Below are 16791 nucleotides of genomic sequence, written 5' to 3' on the forward strand. Positions count from 1 at the left end.
CAAAATGTTTCATGACAATGAAAATTGTTCTGCCTCTGATATTACAGAGACAAATGACAGTTTATTTTCAAGAGGACTTGGAAATAAGGACAAATTAGACAAGAGTTTTGCTGCTTTAGCAAGGGCTTTTTCCCTAAGTCAGTTTTCTCTTGAGAAATTCAATGGAAGTGATCCAGAAATTGCAAGTTCATGGTTAAGCAGATATGAGAAATTTAATTCTTTACATAATTATTCAGAAGAAAGGACAAAGACAGCATTTAGTTTATGGTTAGACAAAAATGCTTTAAAGTGGCATGAAGCTCAAGACTTTAGTGACAATTCCTGGAATGAGGTGAAGACAGCTTTCCTTGCAAGGTACAAACTAAATTCAGCAAAAAGATATGAAAGACTAGACAAGCTTTATAATAGGAAACAGAAACAGTCTGAGGATTTTGAGGACTTTCTTCAAGAATTGCAATATGAGGCAAAACATCTTGATAGAGTGGACGACAACTTTATCATGGATGCCATCATTAGGAATTCTCAACCTCACATTAAACAGTTCATTTTGACAAGATTGCATGAGACCAAGGATCAAGTCCTGGAAAGTGCGAGAATAGCAGATGCTGCATTTGGACTGGCCACATCAGAGAATGACAGACTTGTGTCTGTTATAGAGGAGCTCGTTGGACAAGTATCCTTATTGACCAGTGCAGAAAATACTCGAACAGGAGGGAACTTTTCATATGAGCATCAGGATGACTCTATGTACAGAAAACAGTACATTAAAACTGGGACTGAGTGTACTGAGGACCAACAACCAGTGAAGAACATGACACAAACATTCCATCAACATAACAGAAGTGGTTGTGCATCAACACATGTTGATATCAGGGACATGAGTGACAATGATGTGCCCTGAGGACAAAACTGGAGCCCTGCTCCAAGGAATATGAACATGGAGGAGCATAGGGTGTCACAACCATAATTATGGAACATTTGTGGACAATGAGGTAGGACACAATTTAGTATGTCTGAGAGTCTTGGGAGATCTATGCAATGTATTCAATGCTGTAGGATAGGCCACCTAAACAGATTCTACTTTTCTAATTAAGTCAAACGTGTGCAAGGGTTAACAGGGGCAGTGCTACATGTGGATTTGAGCCTGCCGCGAATATAGCAAATATTGATTTTGATGATGTTGGTAACATCATAGGCCACTCTTTTACAATGAGAAATAATACAGAACCAGATCATAGAAATGATAAGTGATTTGAGCGAGATTGTTGTTTTGACTTGTAGTGTGGGCTTATCTCACAGCAGTATTAGGGTTAAGATATCTGGAAAGACTTACAGTGCCCTATGTGACAAGCCTAAAGGCTAAAATTGATATTAGCCATAATAGCTTGACTTTGTGGGATGGACTTACAGAGACAAAGTTCATTGCCTATTCAGATTATTCCAACTTTGTTATATGTATATGTGATGAGGTACTACCACCACACACTGAAACTTTGTTGCCGGTGTATATTAATGACCCAGACATAAAGTCAGGCGTCGTCAATCCAATTGAGTCTATTGTAGAATAGTTACACATGTTGGGTGCTAGATGTCTCACTTCATCTGCCAATCAAGTACCATTGTTTAGGTTGATGAACCCTGCTAGTTCAGAGATTAAGTTAGCAATAGGTGTCATTGAAGAAGTCGATATTGCCAATGTGTATGGAGAGTTAGGAGACAGTGACACCACACACACCACGCCTATCACCACAGGTGACAAAGCATTCAACCATGTTGATATTGACGGGACTCATTGATTGACGGGAATATGGATATCCAAATATGAAATGGGAGTTGATAAGTCGTAGAGGAATGCGATACCAAGTCCGGGTGTCTCGAAAAGCGAAGGGGTCCTAAGTGAGTTTCTCAATTCAGAAATTGTGGAGAATTTCCATGTCAGAAGAACAATGACAGGGAAAGTGAAGAAAGAAAACAACAAAAAGTAAACAATAGAACTGCACGTAAGGAAGTGTGAAAATCATAAAGGTATATGATATACGGAGGATATGTAGATCCAAGGTTATAATAACAAGTTGGTTTTAGTCCCAAGTTATAGTGTCATGTGTCAAAGCAAATGGGTACCCAGATAGGAAATCAAGAAATGATTGTAAGTCGTAGAGGTAACATGCCTACGCAGATATGAGATGATGAACAACGTCGTAGAGGTAACATGCCTACATAGATATGAAATGATAGTAAGTCGTAGAGGTAACATGCCTACACAGATATGAGATGATGAACAACGTCGTAGAGGTAACATGCCTACGTAGATATGAAATGATGGTAAGTCGTAGAGGTCACATGCCTACGCTGTCAAGCCGTGGAGGAGACATGCCCACGTAGTAATAATGTCGACAAGGACGTAGAGGAGACATGCCTACGTTATTTGAATATAAACACATAGATGAGGAAATGCCTATGCTGTTTCAAAGCTTGAAAGATCAAGTCTAGAGATGCCTGACAGTCTCTAGTGGTGAGGTAGATATGTTTCTACCTCAAGTTGCTGAGTATGTTGAGGACAGTCGAAAGACTAACGATGAATTCACTCGGGACGAAGGACAGAGGGTCGATTTGTCTCGTAGCCTGGGTGAAGACCTATAAATCGGTCGGGGGATGTAGATGATTGGCCAATCATATTTGTACAGAAGAGTTTTGCCTAGTCAGAAGGCTGTTGTATACCTCCTGTTGAGGAGAGGAAATGTTTGAAGAGAGTACAGACGGAATATTAAAGAGGTTGGTTTTTTTTTCATGAGTTATGATGCTGACACAGATAAAGACACAACGATAGGAGTGAAAAGGGACATACGGTTATATATTACTGGGATTGAAGATGTAACAAATCAGAAGTTGTTTAAAAACAAGGCCTTTTAACTTAAAAATATTCAACTGACCCACAAGTACAGCATATTATTCACACATGAACTGGAACTGTATGAACATAAGCGCTGTGTTCTGCGGTTTACTTAATGTTGGTAGACATTATTTATGAGAGAGTAATATGTTGTATGGTACATTGGTGACGATCAATTGGGATTGTTGTTTATTGTTTTTCACTTAGGGAAGATATGGCTTCATAGGGATAACAGAGTAGGAACTGAGATCAGATTTAAAATCTGAGAGACAACTTGGATGTTTGCGTTCTAAAGGACCCTTAGGCTTCACACTTAAGGTGATGATGACACTACTAATGGTGTGGAACCATTGACGACATGCATTCCGGATATCTATCTCTGGGGTAATACCTTCAGATATATGGGACGACTTAACATACGAACAGACGTGGTATCATACGTTTGCTATTGAATTGCCCAAGATCTCTAACTATCCGACTCTGCCTCGAGATATTTGTCAGAATGCTAGTCTTCTAAGGAATCGCACGTCCTGTGATGAGAACATGAGGGCTGTATTGAATTATATTTATCGCATACATGACGACACTTTCAAAGACATGTTAGAAGGGGTTACTTTGATCAGAAATATTATTCTTCAAGGTCAAATTGTTAGTTCACAGACTAGCTCTAAGAGAGCTTTACTACTTTTTACTGGTGAATTCTCACATAATTTATTTGGTACCGCCGTGACAGTGATGTGAACATAATACGTCAACATATCAATGTCTTATCAAATACAATGAGAGCGGAAGAAGCAGCTTTTAATGTGTCCCAGGATTACATGGGTTCGTACATGTCTAAGGCCAATGACAGAATGGATGGTTTGAAGCAAGGTATAATTGCATAATGAATTGACTGAACTGATAAAGGTAGAGGATGCTAAGATACGATGGTTTCAGGCCATGTATGCACATTGGATACAACTGGTTGCAAAGGAGTTACATTTTGCTACTATGGTTGAAAGGAAGATTAATCAGTTGAGCACAGGAATATATAAGTTATTACAAAATGTACTATCACCTGAGTTGATACCTTTCCGACATTTAAGGCAGACTATCAAAATAAGGAGAGCATTGAAATGTCACAGTTTTGGAAATTTAAGTGATCTCAGACATACTAGTGTCCTCTTGTATAAATGTTGATGTTATACTGTATTCAAGATGTTACTTTTACTACATGTTTTATGCTTTTGTGCTACCTATATGCATTTATTTATAATACATATGAATGGGTACACCTACCATATGAGAAAAACATATGTTGAATTTCATGAGAGAAAATATATCTGTTATATGTTACGAGGATGTTGTATATTGTGCATTGTATTGCACCTCAGGAGTTGATAGATTCCATGTGCGATCACTGCCCAATGAGACATTTGACAATATTCTATATAGGTGATGTCCAGTGACTTTACGATAAGTTGATGTTGAAAAAAAAAAAAAATAATATTGTGATTGTTGAGTCAGGTGAGATGTTGTTTGTTTACTGAGTATAGATGCTGAAGCTTAATTTCAACATTTACTTGAGAAATTATAAGAACAAACTGTTGTAATCTTCAGTTAAAGAGGACTTCATGGAGTGTAATGCACAAATTTAAAGTAATTTCCTATTTGATTTATAAATGACTGAATTTTGGACAATTAACTCTTTTGGACATCAGAGTCAAAGTTTTTGCTGTCATACATGTAGGAATGAGCAACCTCATTCTATAAGATGATGGAGAGAATCATTTCTTTATAAACTTCCAGGACATGTTTGATTATTTGATATGGAGAACTTTTCCCATTGGATCGAGACCATAAGAGTCAGAGTAAGTTGAAGATGTTCTAGAACATACGGACATGGAACATGTTGATGATACAGAATAGTAAGATTATATATTGCATACATAGAACTCTGAAACTGATCAGCAGTTGGTTATTTGATGTTGTGATACTATTGTGATTTTTTTTGCCTGAAGAAAAATGCTCAGATGTCTATATATATATATATGAAATCAAAACGTTGAGAAGATGTTTTATTTCACCAATCTGCATCTACCGAAAAAGAAAAAAAACACACTGAAAACTTTACAAAGTATAATAATTTGATTATGTCTTTATAAGCCTTCACATGTCATTATTCTCAGATAGGTACAACCCAAGACAGATCCTATCTGAGACATTACCTTGTAAAATTTCATTGTATTGATTTTTCTCGTCCTCAGATGCATACACACACAAGTTGTTACATATTGATATTGTACTATGGTATTTACATTTCATATTCTATTATCATTGGTCAATCGCATGGGACATGCTCTACAACGGGAAGGGCATGTATAACCAGGGTATTTTGGAAAAAGGGGTTTTTAATATTTACTTAAAATATAGTTTACTAAATTAAGCTTTTGGGTAAAATATGGATGCATATGAGAGAAGTGACCGTACAGGGTGAGGGCATAACCCCTAGGGCAAGTGATGATTGGTTTTGCTTCTCTTAAGTGATAGAGTTTACCTTTCATTAGTACAATGAATTAGTAGAATTGGTCTTGCAATAAAAATGTCAGACGGGAGATAAATGGATGGAACAAAATTGTTAGTCTTGTGGTGGTCAAATAGTTCTGAGTATTACTGCTGGATTAGAATGTCAAAATAACATGATTAAGTATCTATTCGGTGCCTTCCAGTCTGACAGAGTATTTGATGGTATTTGATTATATGAGTATGTCCGAGTTGACCAATGACCCTAGGGAAGTAATCAAGGTGGTCAGTCGAGAAGAGTATTTGATGGTAAAACTAATTATAATGGAAATTGGGGTTCATTAGAGGAATGACTATTATGACTCATTTTTCATGATGTCAAATATGATTTTGGTGGGAGGAGCTAAAAGGATCACCGATAGTATTTTGTGAGTTGTCCGAGAGTGGTGCGGGGAGTCGGGAGCATACAGCTGAACAGAACGGTTCACTGTGGTTTTGGGATCCCGAGTCAGAAAAGAAGTAGAGTTAACGTTCATCAGAAAAACCATCAGGCTCTTCAACCATCATCTAGGTATGTGTTGTATTTATATCAGGCAACAACAAGAATATATCTGAGGACCATGTGTGTGTATTTATGATTAACTCTATCATAAATAAAAAGGACTGGAGCAAACCATCGGACTTGTGATTTTGAGATAGCTACATCATCCCTAGAACCAAGGAGTAGTTGATTAATACCAAGTGACCATAGGTAGAAGGGTAAAGTACCCGGAACCTAAGGTTACAATATTTACATAATGGATAGATGACTGATGACTTTGACACCCAAATACTCGCAAATCTATGTATATAATGAATACTTTGTACAAATGGCACTTTTCACTCTCCTTTCAAACATGTGAATCTGTAATTCGAGGAAAGATTTGATTTAAAAGTAAACTTTACTAGATTTTATGGCATCATACAGGCTATGTATATTTAAAAATACTTGGCATTGTAAACCCCAAACTCTCTGACATTCTGAGGACCCTGAAGTGCACAGTTTACACGTGAAGATCCGGGGTAGATGTGGTCTTCAGCAACCCATGCTTGTCGTAAAAGGCGACTATGCTTGCCGTAAAAGGCGACTATGCTTGCCGTAAAAGGCGACTATGATTGCCGTGAAAGGCGACTAACGGGATCGGGTGGTAAGGCTTGCTGACTTGGTTGATGAATATCATTGATCCCAATTGCATGGATCGATGCTCATGATATCAATCACTGGATTGTCTGGTCCAGACTCGATTATTTATAGACCGCCGTCATATAGCTGGAATATTGCTGAGTGCGGTGTAAATCAACAAACCAACCAACTTTCTTTTAAAAAGGGAGCTAAATATTATTATCACATTTTAACCAACTCTGTTGATTAAGAAAACGTACAACATTATGGATAACAACTTCTGGTTTATTGCATATAACAACGTTTTGATGTAGATTTTTACACCATTATCAAGTTGGAGTGGCAACAACCAAGTGATGAGAGGTATATATGCCTGATGTATTCCTATGTAATGAAGCCAGATGTACAGTAAGGTTAAGGATTAAACAGTTGTGGCAAGCTGACTGGATCCTAATTAAAATAGTCTATTGCTTGATTAGATCTTCATAGGCAGACAAGATTTAAAACCCTTGGTCTCTGTTGATCAAAGGTTTGTGACGGCGGATTTCCATAGCTTCTGAGAGTTTACTTTTGGTCAAGTCCTGATGTTTGGTTGAGAGGATTTGGACTTTCATTCATACCTTGTTAAAATTAGGGTACCCTCCAACAATTAATGTACTTTCTGTAGCAATGAAGTAGAAACAGTTACTCATCTGTTTTGGGAATGCTCTCATGAGTTATTTTAAGACTTATTAAAAGACAAGTGTAGCCATGTATGGTATTTAAACCTGAGCCTGAGCCCTGAGTTTGTTATTTTTGGCCTCAAAGAGTGAGGAGTATGGTTTTACGCCACTATTAGCAATATTCCCGCAATATCACGGCGGGAGACACCAAAAATGGGCTTCACACATTGTACCAAAGTCAGGAATCGAACCCGGATCTTCGGCGTGACAAGTGAACGCTTTAACCACTCGGCTACACAACCGCCCCTGGCCTCAAAGAGAATTTTGTTTCTGATGAAACCTGTGACCTGATATTGTTAATGGCAAAATTTTACATTTAAATCTCTGACACCACTCTCAGGTTGATACATTTGAAAATAGTTCTTCATTATAGATATTATGTTGAGAAGAACAGGTATTCTTCTAAAGTCAACAAGTGAAGATTTATCAGAAATGAATGCTGTACTGTTCTCTTTGTGAGTGAGTGAGGATGAGATCAAATGGGGTTTAATCTCGTGTCCAAGATTATTGCACTTATATAGCAACATGCAGGCATGTGTGTGTGTGGCTGCTTGTACTAGTCCCAACTGATGTTGATTTATAGTGCTAGCTCACTGAGATACCATGCCGCAGTTTAACATGAATACCCAACTCAGACATAGTATACTGACTCCGAGCTCACCAGGGCCCCGTTCCACAAAGCAATCTTAGCACTAAGATGATCGTAACACCCATTCTTTATCATAGGCTTACGAAAGGCATAGCGCTACGATCGCTTTGTGGAATGGGGCCCAGTCCTTGTTTTAGCCCCTTAATGCCTAGCGCCAGACAGGGTAACAACAAGTACCATCTTTTACCGATCAAACCCCAGACGCTCTTCCACTAGACCACGGCGATGGTCCTTACTGAGGGACATACTTAGACATGTATTATCAGCTTAAATTGAAATTGAAAATTGAAATGAGGGAATCTGTGAGTAAATGTGTTCTTGTCCATTTTTCTTTAAATAAAGAACAGAAGTCCTTTTTTACACCACTACTTTTACATGGGGCTCCTGCTACCCTGGGCAGGAAAAGATAATTACTATAAAAAAAATATTCTGTGGGTACTGGCAGTTCTTGTAGCACTGTTGTATGAAGTGTATTAGTTCTTGTTCATTATCAGGATTAGGGCTGGGATGAGTTGAAACTTACTACCCGGGTACTAACCCCCCTATTACCCCAGCTACTGTAGGCTTCAAGAGATAGGTACAAATGTCTGATTGGGAATAGTTTGACCGTAGCCCTGGACAAAATGTATTTAGATACACATTTAATCTGATCTGGTAATGCATACACTGAAGTTGACTGAAGTTTTATCTTAATGCGTTCAGTGACGCGAGTCTTGGACCTGGAAGCCAGGTCTGTCATTCCTTTATTACACTGATGTATGAGCAGTGGTGCTGCTACCCAGGCAGGATATCTCTTCAGGCAAAAGTACACTCAAATTGCTCACTTTCCTGGCTGTGCAATCAGCTGATGGAAAGCGCAACGAAGACACTCTGTGTAATTATGTGATCATGTGACAGGAAGTGCCGGACCATGCATTGATTGACACAGGTTGAGCTGGCTTCGTAAAGAGCATGGAAGGTCAAGGTTGTTTACAGTTGTGCAATTGTACTTTGCTGCAGACAGGAAGTGCCCTTGGTGACCAGGTATTAAGTCGTTCCTCACAGCAGGAAGGCTGGCAATGAAGGGACAATGAAGGAATATTGTCATTTGACTGGATCATGAAGCGTGTCTCACACAAATGAATTATTGAGTCCATTTGGAAATTTCTTTTAACAATCTGAAAGTACTTGATCATTTTGGAGAATGTCAAATGAATATTGTGTTTCTTTAGTCTTGTTAGTGAGTATTGTTTGATGTTTATTAGTGATATTGCAGCAATATATCCCAGCCGTGGACACTCACCAGAATGGCCCCTACACAGATTGCCTGACCGCATGGGTATCAAACCAGATTCAGCTCCTGGCTTTGAATGAGATAGAGAAGTAAGAGGTTTCAATCTGGAAGTAGTCACCACTAGTCAACCGCCTCCGTGGTCTAGTGGCAGAGTATCCGACCAGAGAGTGGAAGGTCCAGGGTTCGATCCTCAGGTGCGTCATACCAAAAGACTTTAAAGATGGTTCTTATTGTTACCCTGGCTGACGCTCGGCATTTAAGCCCCAAAACAAGGACTGGTTGGCTTGGAGTCAATGTACTGTGTCTGAGTGGTGTATTCATGATAAACTGCGAAATGGTATCTCAATGGGCTAGCGCTATAAACTCAGCATTAGTCTGGACTAGTACAAGCAGCCACACACCTGCATGCATGTCGCTATAAAAGTGCAATAATCTTGAACCCTTGTAGGCCACTTGGTCTAAGATGCTGCAATTTGCTGTGCAGAGTTGCATCCCTTGGGCCAGCCATTAACCTAAGATTGTGCGCTCGAATCCCAGTTCACCCTGATTATGTTTCTGGGGGCATGGGTGGCCCAGTCGTCTAAGGCGCGGCGATCTGCTGTGCAGAGTTGCATCCCTTGGGCACGCCAGAAACCTATGATTGTGGGTTCGAATCCCGGTTCGCCCCAATTATGTTTCTAGGTTTGTCAGCACCATACCCGTGCTTGTGGGTTTCACCGAAGTGGTAAACGTCTTAGACCTGCTTCACTTCGGGCTTTCCTCCCACATTATGCTGACACACGCCGTGTTATAACTGGAATACTGTTAAAAGCGGCGTTAAACCCAACTCACTCACACTGATTATGTTTCTGGGTTTGTCGGCACCACACCCATGCTTGACAGTTTCATCCAAATGATGAACATCTAAGACCGACATCACTTTGGACCTTCCTCCCACATCAAGCTGACATGCAATGATACAATTGGAATGCTGTTCAAAGCAGCGTTAAACCCAACTCACTCACTCACTCACAAGTCACAAATTAGTAAATGTGCTATTATGTCACTGGATTGTCTAGTCCAGACTATCATTCAATGGATTGTCTTACATACTATTTTATGTAAATTGTGTGAGTGACGGGTGGTAGCGGTAGAGCAGGCCATCCCACTGATCTCCAGTGATCCATTCATATCATTTTCACCACTGTTTTGCCTTTTATGCTCACTGGAATCCGTTTTGGCAGATAATCGTGAATGACATCGACATTTTATACGTTATGTTTTCAAGGTTCAAGTTAACTTGGTAAGACGTCCCCCAACACAGACAAATACAAAGTCCATAAATACACAGTGAGAGTGTCCAGAATCATCCAAAGTACTTACTTAAAAACCAAAGGAAGAATTTACAGACCGTGGGAGACATTGTTTTCTGATTATAATAAAGTATTTACTGGAAGAATTTTGTTTGAGAAGCATATGTCACTATAGTCCTCGCCACTTAAAATAGAATCACGAAATATCGTGGATGATTAATTAACAAATACAGCCGCATGTGTTCTGGTACTTATAAAGTGAAAACAAGCCTTTCTACCAATAAGGTAGATTATTTCTTCCAGTAATGAAATATTTTGCAATGTTCGCTTTTCAAGAAGTCTATATTTTCTTTACGATAAACATTATTGAGTTTTGATCACATGGTTCCAATCTGGGTAAAAATCAACAGTCAGGTAGCAGTGACCTTGGTCAATAGTACTTTGACTACCACATCTGCACGCACTTTCCTTTTAGTTCATGCTGGTACTGAACGTATACTGCACGCTGCTAAATATAGTCGCTCGCAGTCACCTGACACCTTTTTACCGCTGAAGTGACTTATACACCATGTGACTGAAGGTCAAGGTGTACATACTCATGTTCAGTTCGTCAAATCCTGGACTCCCATATTGATACATGTAAAAAAGTCATCATTAATCCTTACAAAGTATTATTTACGGTGAAATATTAGTGTGTGACAATAATGTCTGTCTTGAGACCCTTTCAGACTCTGAGAATGGCAACTGAGTATGCAAACAGGGTCACTTGTGATGTGACAAGCCTGCGACATCACATCAAACATTATGATGGTATGGTACGTGACAGACAGCTGACTTAAATTGGTTTAAACAAGATGGTAATTGGCCAATCAGGTATCCAGACTTTTTTACAAGTATTGATAATTGTTTTCTAAAAAATATGAAGTAGCTTCTGGAATAATTTGGTTCAAGACACAAATGAAGGAAATTACTGAGGTGTTGGCTTCTGAAGGTTACTGGAATCCTTTGTTATCAGAACCAAATAAACTCTCCTAAGGATGAACACTCCTCCAGATGCTTTGGGTTTCAGAAGGAAATGAAGTCATTTCTAGGAAAATTAATAACATGAATCAAATGAAAACGTTTTGGAGGATCCAAGAAAGATTCCTTGAAAACTTGAAAATTGAAATCCTACAAATCAATATCAGCAGCAGGTGTCCTTGTGAAACATTTTGTCACATGACAGTTCCATAACACAGATGTATAACTAGACCATTGAAAAGTCTTGTGAATGCTTGTCCTGATTAGCTGTTGACGGGATATTGCAATTGTGGGTCTTCCTGGTAAATATACATGATGATATCAAGTAAATAACATCCTGGTTCCCGAAAGAACCGTGGTAAAAATCATGGTGAATGATGAGCTGGCAAAATGGTGGCCCCTACCTGTGCCCCAGTTGTCATTTGCCAATCAGGATTAACCTGCATCGGTAAAAATGTTCAGAAGAAACGTTTGGTGCTTTTGATGAAAAAACATAATACTGCATACGGTTGAGGTCACATCACCAGGCGTACAGGTAATAGTTCTTCCTACGTGAACTCACAATGTTGGACGAAATCATAGCGCTGTCGGACACAATCTCGTTGAAAATGAAATGGCAGTAGTGGCCTCTAGGCGCGACAGTTTTTTGGTCAATCGTTAACGGATAATTTATTGATATTTCGCTACATGCAAAAATTGCCTCAATCATGGCTGGGTTCATGCTTGGTAGGTAGCCTTGTGCCGTGTAGGCTAAGAGACTCTGATTATATGCTTGGCTGACGCTTGTAGTTTTCTTGCTGTCTGTTATCAATCAAATTGTATACATGTTGGTTTCAAAATGTAAGTCAAGAAGCATCTTGTAATATTGCTTGTCAGGGTCAGAGAAAACATGGTTGTATGGTTATAGAAGGTGGAGGGGAACTGTAGTGAACTGTTAGCATTCTTACCTTGATGTTTAAAAGTTTTTTTAGAGTTTGTGTGCCATGGGAATGATCTTTTTACAGACATGCAAAGAGATGACGTCATCATAAGCAGAAGTTCTGTAAAAAAGTATATTTCAATCCTCATTCTTTTGGTTTATTCTGTTTAATGAAGCACTCAGCCTCTGTCTCTTTGTGAAGCTGGGCCCATCTTGTCCATACAGTTTCGTTGTGAAGCTGGGCCCATCTTGTCCATACAGTCTCGTTGTGAAGCTGGGCCCATCTTGTCCATACAGTCTCTTTGTGAAGCTGGGCCCATCTTGTCCATACAGTCTCTTTGTGAAGCTGGGCCCATCTTGTCTATACAGTCTCTTTGTGAAGCTGGGCCCATCTTGTCCATAGTTTCGTTGTGAAGCTGGGCCCATCTTGTCCATACAGTCTCGTTGTGAAGCTGGGCCCATCTTGTCCATACAGTCTCTTTGTGAAGCTGGGCCCATCTTGTCCATACAGTCTCTTTGTGAAGCTGGGCCCATCTTGTCCATACAGTCTCTTTGTGAAGCTAGGCCCATCTTGTCCATACAGTCTCTTTGTGAAGCTGGGCCCATCTTGTCCATACAGTCTCTTTGTGAAGCTGGGCCCATCTTGTCCATACAGTCTCTTTGTAAAGCTGGGCCCATCTTGTCTTTACAGTCTCTTTGTGAAGCTGGGCCCATCTTGTCCCTACAGTCTCTTTGTGAAGCTGGGCCCATCTTGTCCATACAGTCTCTTTGTGAAGCTGGGCCCATCTTGTCCATACAGTCTCTTTGTGAAGCTGGGCCCATCTTGTCCATACAGTCTCTTTGTGAAGCTGGTCCAGCTTTGTCTGTACAGTGTCAGGGAGATAACACAGGTTTGTTGATATCAGTGGACAGTGGACCGATGTTTACCTCACTGTTAACCCTTTATCATGCATCAAGATGTTCCATTTGAAATGCATTGTTTTTTGCGTTTGCTTTGACTTTTGCAACAACTTTGCCAAACCTTGAACAAGTTGTTTCATACAGATTATTCAATATCATACGTACAAAATTCACAAATTCACATAAGTTCTTTTTATAGCAGACTTCATGAAATTGAATGGGTTAAATGAAACCTCTGATGGACTGATTGCTGTTGAAGCATGTATGTGTTTGTTTCCTTTTTTTCTAAAAGAAGAGTTTATCAATACCACGAAGAAATCATTAAGTGAGTGATTTAATATTCATTGCATTTATATTTGATGACCTAAAAAAACAGAATGAATAATTGTCAGTTTTTACAGTCAGTTTTCTTCGAGGCTGTGGAATTGAAATAATGTTTATTGTTTACGTTTGTTGACGTAAGCAGCATGTGGATACTCATAATCGGGTTCATATGAATATTAATCCAGTCATGTATAATACTAATTTGAAGCATCCAATTAACTAATCTCTATAGCTATGTCTGTTCAGATGGGATTCACTCCATGTATACACTGACCAGTGAAGATCCTGGGTAAAACAGGTCTTCAGCAACCCTTGCCTGCCGTAAAAGGCGACTCATGCTTGTCGTAAGAGGTAACTAACGGGATCGGTGGTCAGACTCGCTGACTTGGCTGATGCTTGTCATTGTATCCCAATTTTGTGGATCGATGCTCATAATGTCAATCACTGGATTGTCTGATCCAGACTCGATTATTTACAGACTGTTGTCGTATAGCTGGAATATTGCTGAGTGCGGCGTTAAACAACAAACAAGCAAACATGTATATATATATATTGAGCTACAATTAAGAGTTAACAAGAAAGAAGTTGTTTCTCTATTCATTCATTTGTTTGTAAAGGGCATGGTTAGACATGTCATCTAAGGGTCTGCAATTTGATCTGCAGAGTTGTGTCCCTTAGGTGTGCCAGAATCCCACGATAATGGGTTTGAATCCCAAATTGGCACTCAGGGCACCCTGTAACCTAACCCTTACTTGTCCTCTCAACATCTTCGAACACATTCAATACCTCTAATGTTTATTGTCATGCTTTCGTGAGTTTTACCTCATCACAAAGTGTGTACTTCAAAATTATGTCCCCATAATGTTTTACACCAGTACGTCATTAATGTCTTACCTCATCACAATGTGTGTACTTCAAAATTATGTCCCCATAATGTTTTACACCAGTACGTCATTAATGTATGTGACACAGGCAGCAGTCCAGCCTATGTTTCAACTTTGACAAATTTCTGGGACCAAGGTGCAACCTGGTTTTGTCAGGTGCAACTGAGTTTTCATGTCAACATGCATCTGGTGCAAGTGCAGTCAACTTCCTTAAATCGAGCCCTGCCCTGATAGTGTTTCTAGGTTTGTCAGCTCCATCCTCGAGGGTTTCACAAAGTTTCACTTTGGTAAACGTCTGAGACCTACATCACTTCAGGCTTTCCTACCACATTAAGCTGACACGCCGTGATATAACTGGAACACTGTTCAAAGTAGCAATACTAACCAAACTCACTCCCTGGTAGCTTATAGCTAATGTTTTAAGGTATTAAATGTTTCAAAATAGTATGATCTTGAATTGTTTATTTCCTTTTTCTGTCAGGAAGGCAGCAGACAGGGAGTTTTACCAAGAAACCAGGTATAGCTTAGACGGTTTGACTCACTATCTGCATATTGGCCACCAAGTACCATGCTTATTGCCACGGGCAACTAGACAAGGGATTAGGTGTCCACAATGGCCACTTGGCATGGATAGTTGCAAGAAAGTAATTTAGTCTGTTCTTGAGATTCTTGGCGATGGTATTTTAATCTAAGGACCCCTTGAATCTTTTACCATTTGTCTTGTAACCCTATGACTTTCATACATAACTGGTTCAGTGGGTAACTTAGTGGTTAAAGTGGTTTGTCATGCCAATGCCTGGCTTTGATTCCCCTCATGGGTACGTGTGAAACCTATTTCTGATGTCCCTTGTTGTGATATAGCAGCTGGGACAATGATGCTTAATTTTGAGCTGTGATATAACTGGAATACTGTTAAAAGCGGGGTCAAACCCAACTCACTCACTCACTTAATTTTGAACAATGATGGCCCAACGGTTTGTCTGGTCCAGACATGACCACATGCTGTCATATTGTTGTAATATTTGCTGATGTCATCAGAATCACATATCCATGGTGCTTTCATATTAAATGTCCACCAACAGGGTTTCACAAGACCATCTGACGTATCAATCAATCATGCAGACTAAAAGTTAAGACTAAGTGATCTAATTATGCAATTGACAAATGTGATGACTTGTTGACTATCAAGCCAATGATGAAGGTCTTGCACCACCACACCTTAGGCCCAAACCAGCAGCATCCCTCACTCACTCACTCACTGACTTATTGTTAGAGCAATTGAATCAGAGGCAGGATGAAGTCAGTCATCCATTATGGGAATGGAGACTTACCTCCAAGTTCATCTTGTGATGATGTTTGGATTTCCTCTCTTAATTGGTCTATGTGTGTCATAGTTTAACATGAATATCCTGCTCAGACCCCCCGATGCCGAGCCCAGGCAGGGTAACAACAAATACCATCTTTAAACATCTTTTGGTATGATGGGCCAGGGATCGAACACCGGGTCTTCTATTCTATCAACAAGAATAGAGGTTACTGAAGAAGTCCTGGAAAAAATTGTGTTTTGTTAAAGTAAAAATAATAAAAAATATCATAATGTGATGTAAGTACCAAATAAATATTGCAGTCACTCATGGGAGGTTAAAAAGTTTGTGAAGAAGGTAAATTGCTGTGCCCCACACCCATGTTGTATTTATCTGCTACCGGAAGTACATTTGTCAGGTAATAAAGAACACTTAGCTGCGCATTAACCCCTCGTATTCCCTGGACAGAGTGATCCTTATGGCTAGGAACAGAATAAACACCTGCCTCGAAAAAACATCCTGGTTGAAGATTTCACAAAAAATACATGCCTAATCATCTAATCAGTGATTTACGGTCAATTCTTGGAGCAGTAAAACCATGTAGTGAGCCAAATGGGAAATCTTTTTGTCCACATTCAAAACGGTGAAATGTTCTTGGCGTCTTGCCGTACGATCTTTGCTTTTTCTGAATTTGATCAAGGAGGTTCTGTGTTGTTGGTGTTGACAGTGTTCATCCAGCATGGCGCCTATGAATGTTTTTTTCATTGAAATGTGTGATTGAGAGTAATGGGGGAAAAACACCATTACAATAGGCAATAACACAATGGTGTCTCCGTCCTGCCATGAGAGTAGGGATTGACTGTTTGAACTAGTTTTGCTGCCAACGCTACCATATTGACTCCAGATAGTGTGATTATTCATTCCAGGGCCCATATGCCAGAACAGGT

The 16791-nt window shown here is 39.5% G+C and overlaps 1 long non-coding RNA gene across 1 annotated transcript; it reads left to right on the forward strand.

Annotated features, from left to right (window-relative positions):
• The first annotated feature begins 999 nt into the window (after positions 1-999).
• On the forward strand, positions 1000-5405 carry LOC125383704. The gene is made up of 2 exons (XR_007222868.1): positions 1000-2247; positions 2336-5405. It is a non-coding gene; the product is annotated as an uncharacterized LOC125383704 (long non-coding RNA).
• Positions 5406-16791: the final 11386 nt, after the last annotated feature.

The sequence above is a fragment of the Haliotis rufescens genome, unplaced genomic scaffold (assembly GCF_023055435.1).
Source record: "Haliotis rufescens isolate VD_foot unplaced genomic scaffold, xgHalRufe1.0.p SCAF_26, whole genome shotgun sequence".
NCBI lineage: Eukaryota > Metazoa > Mollusca > Gastropoda > Lepetellida > Haliotidae > Haliotis > Haliotis rufescens.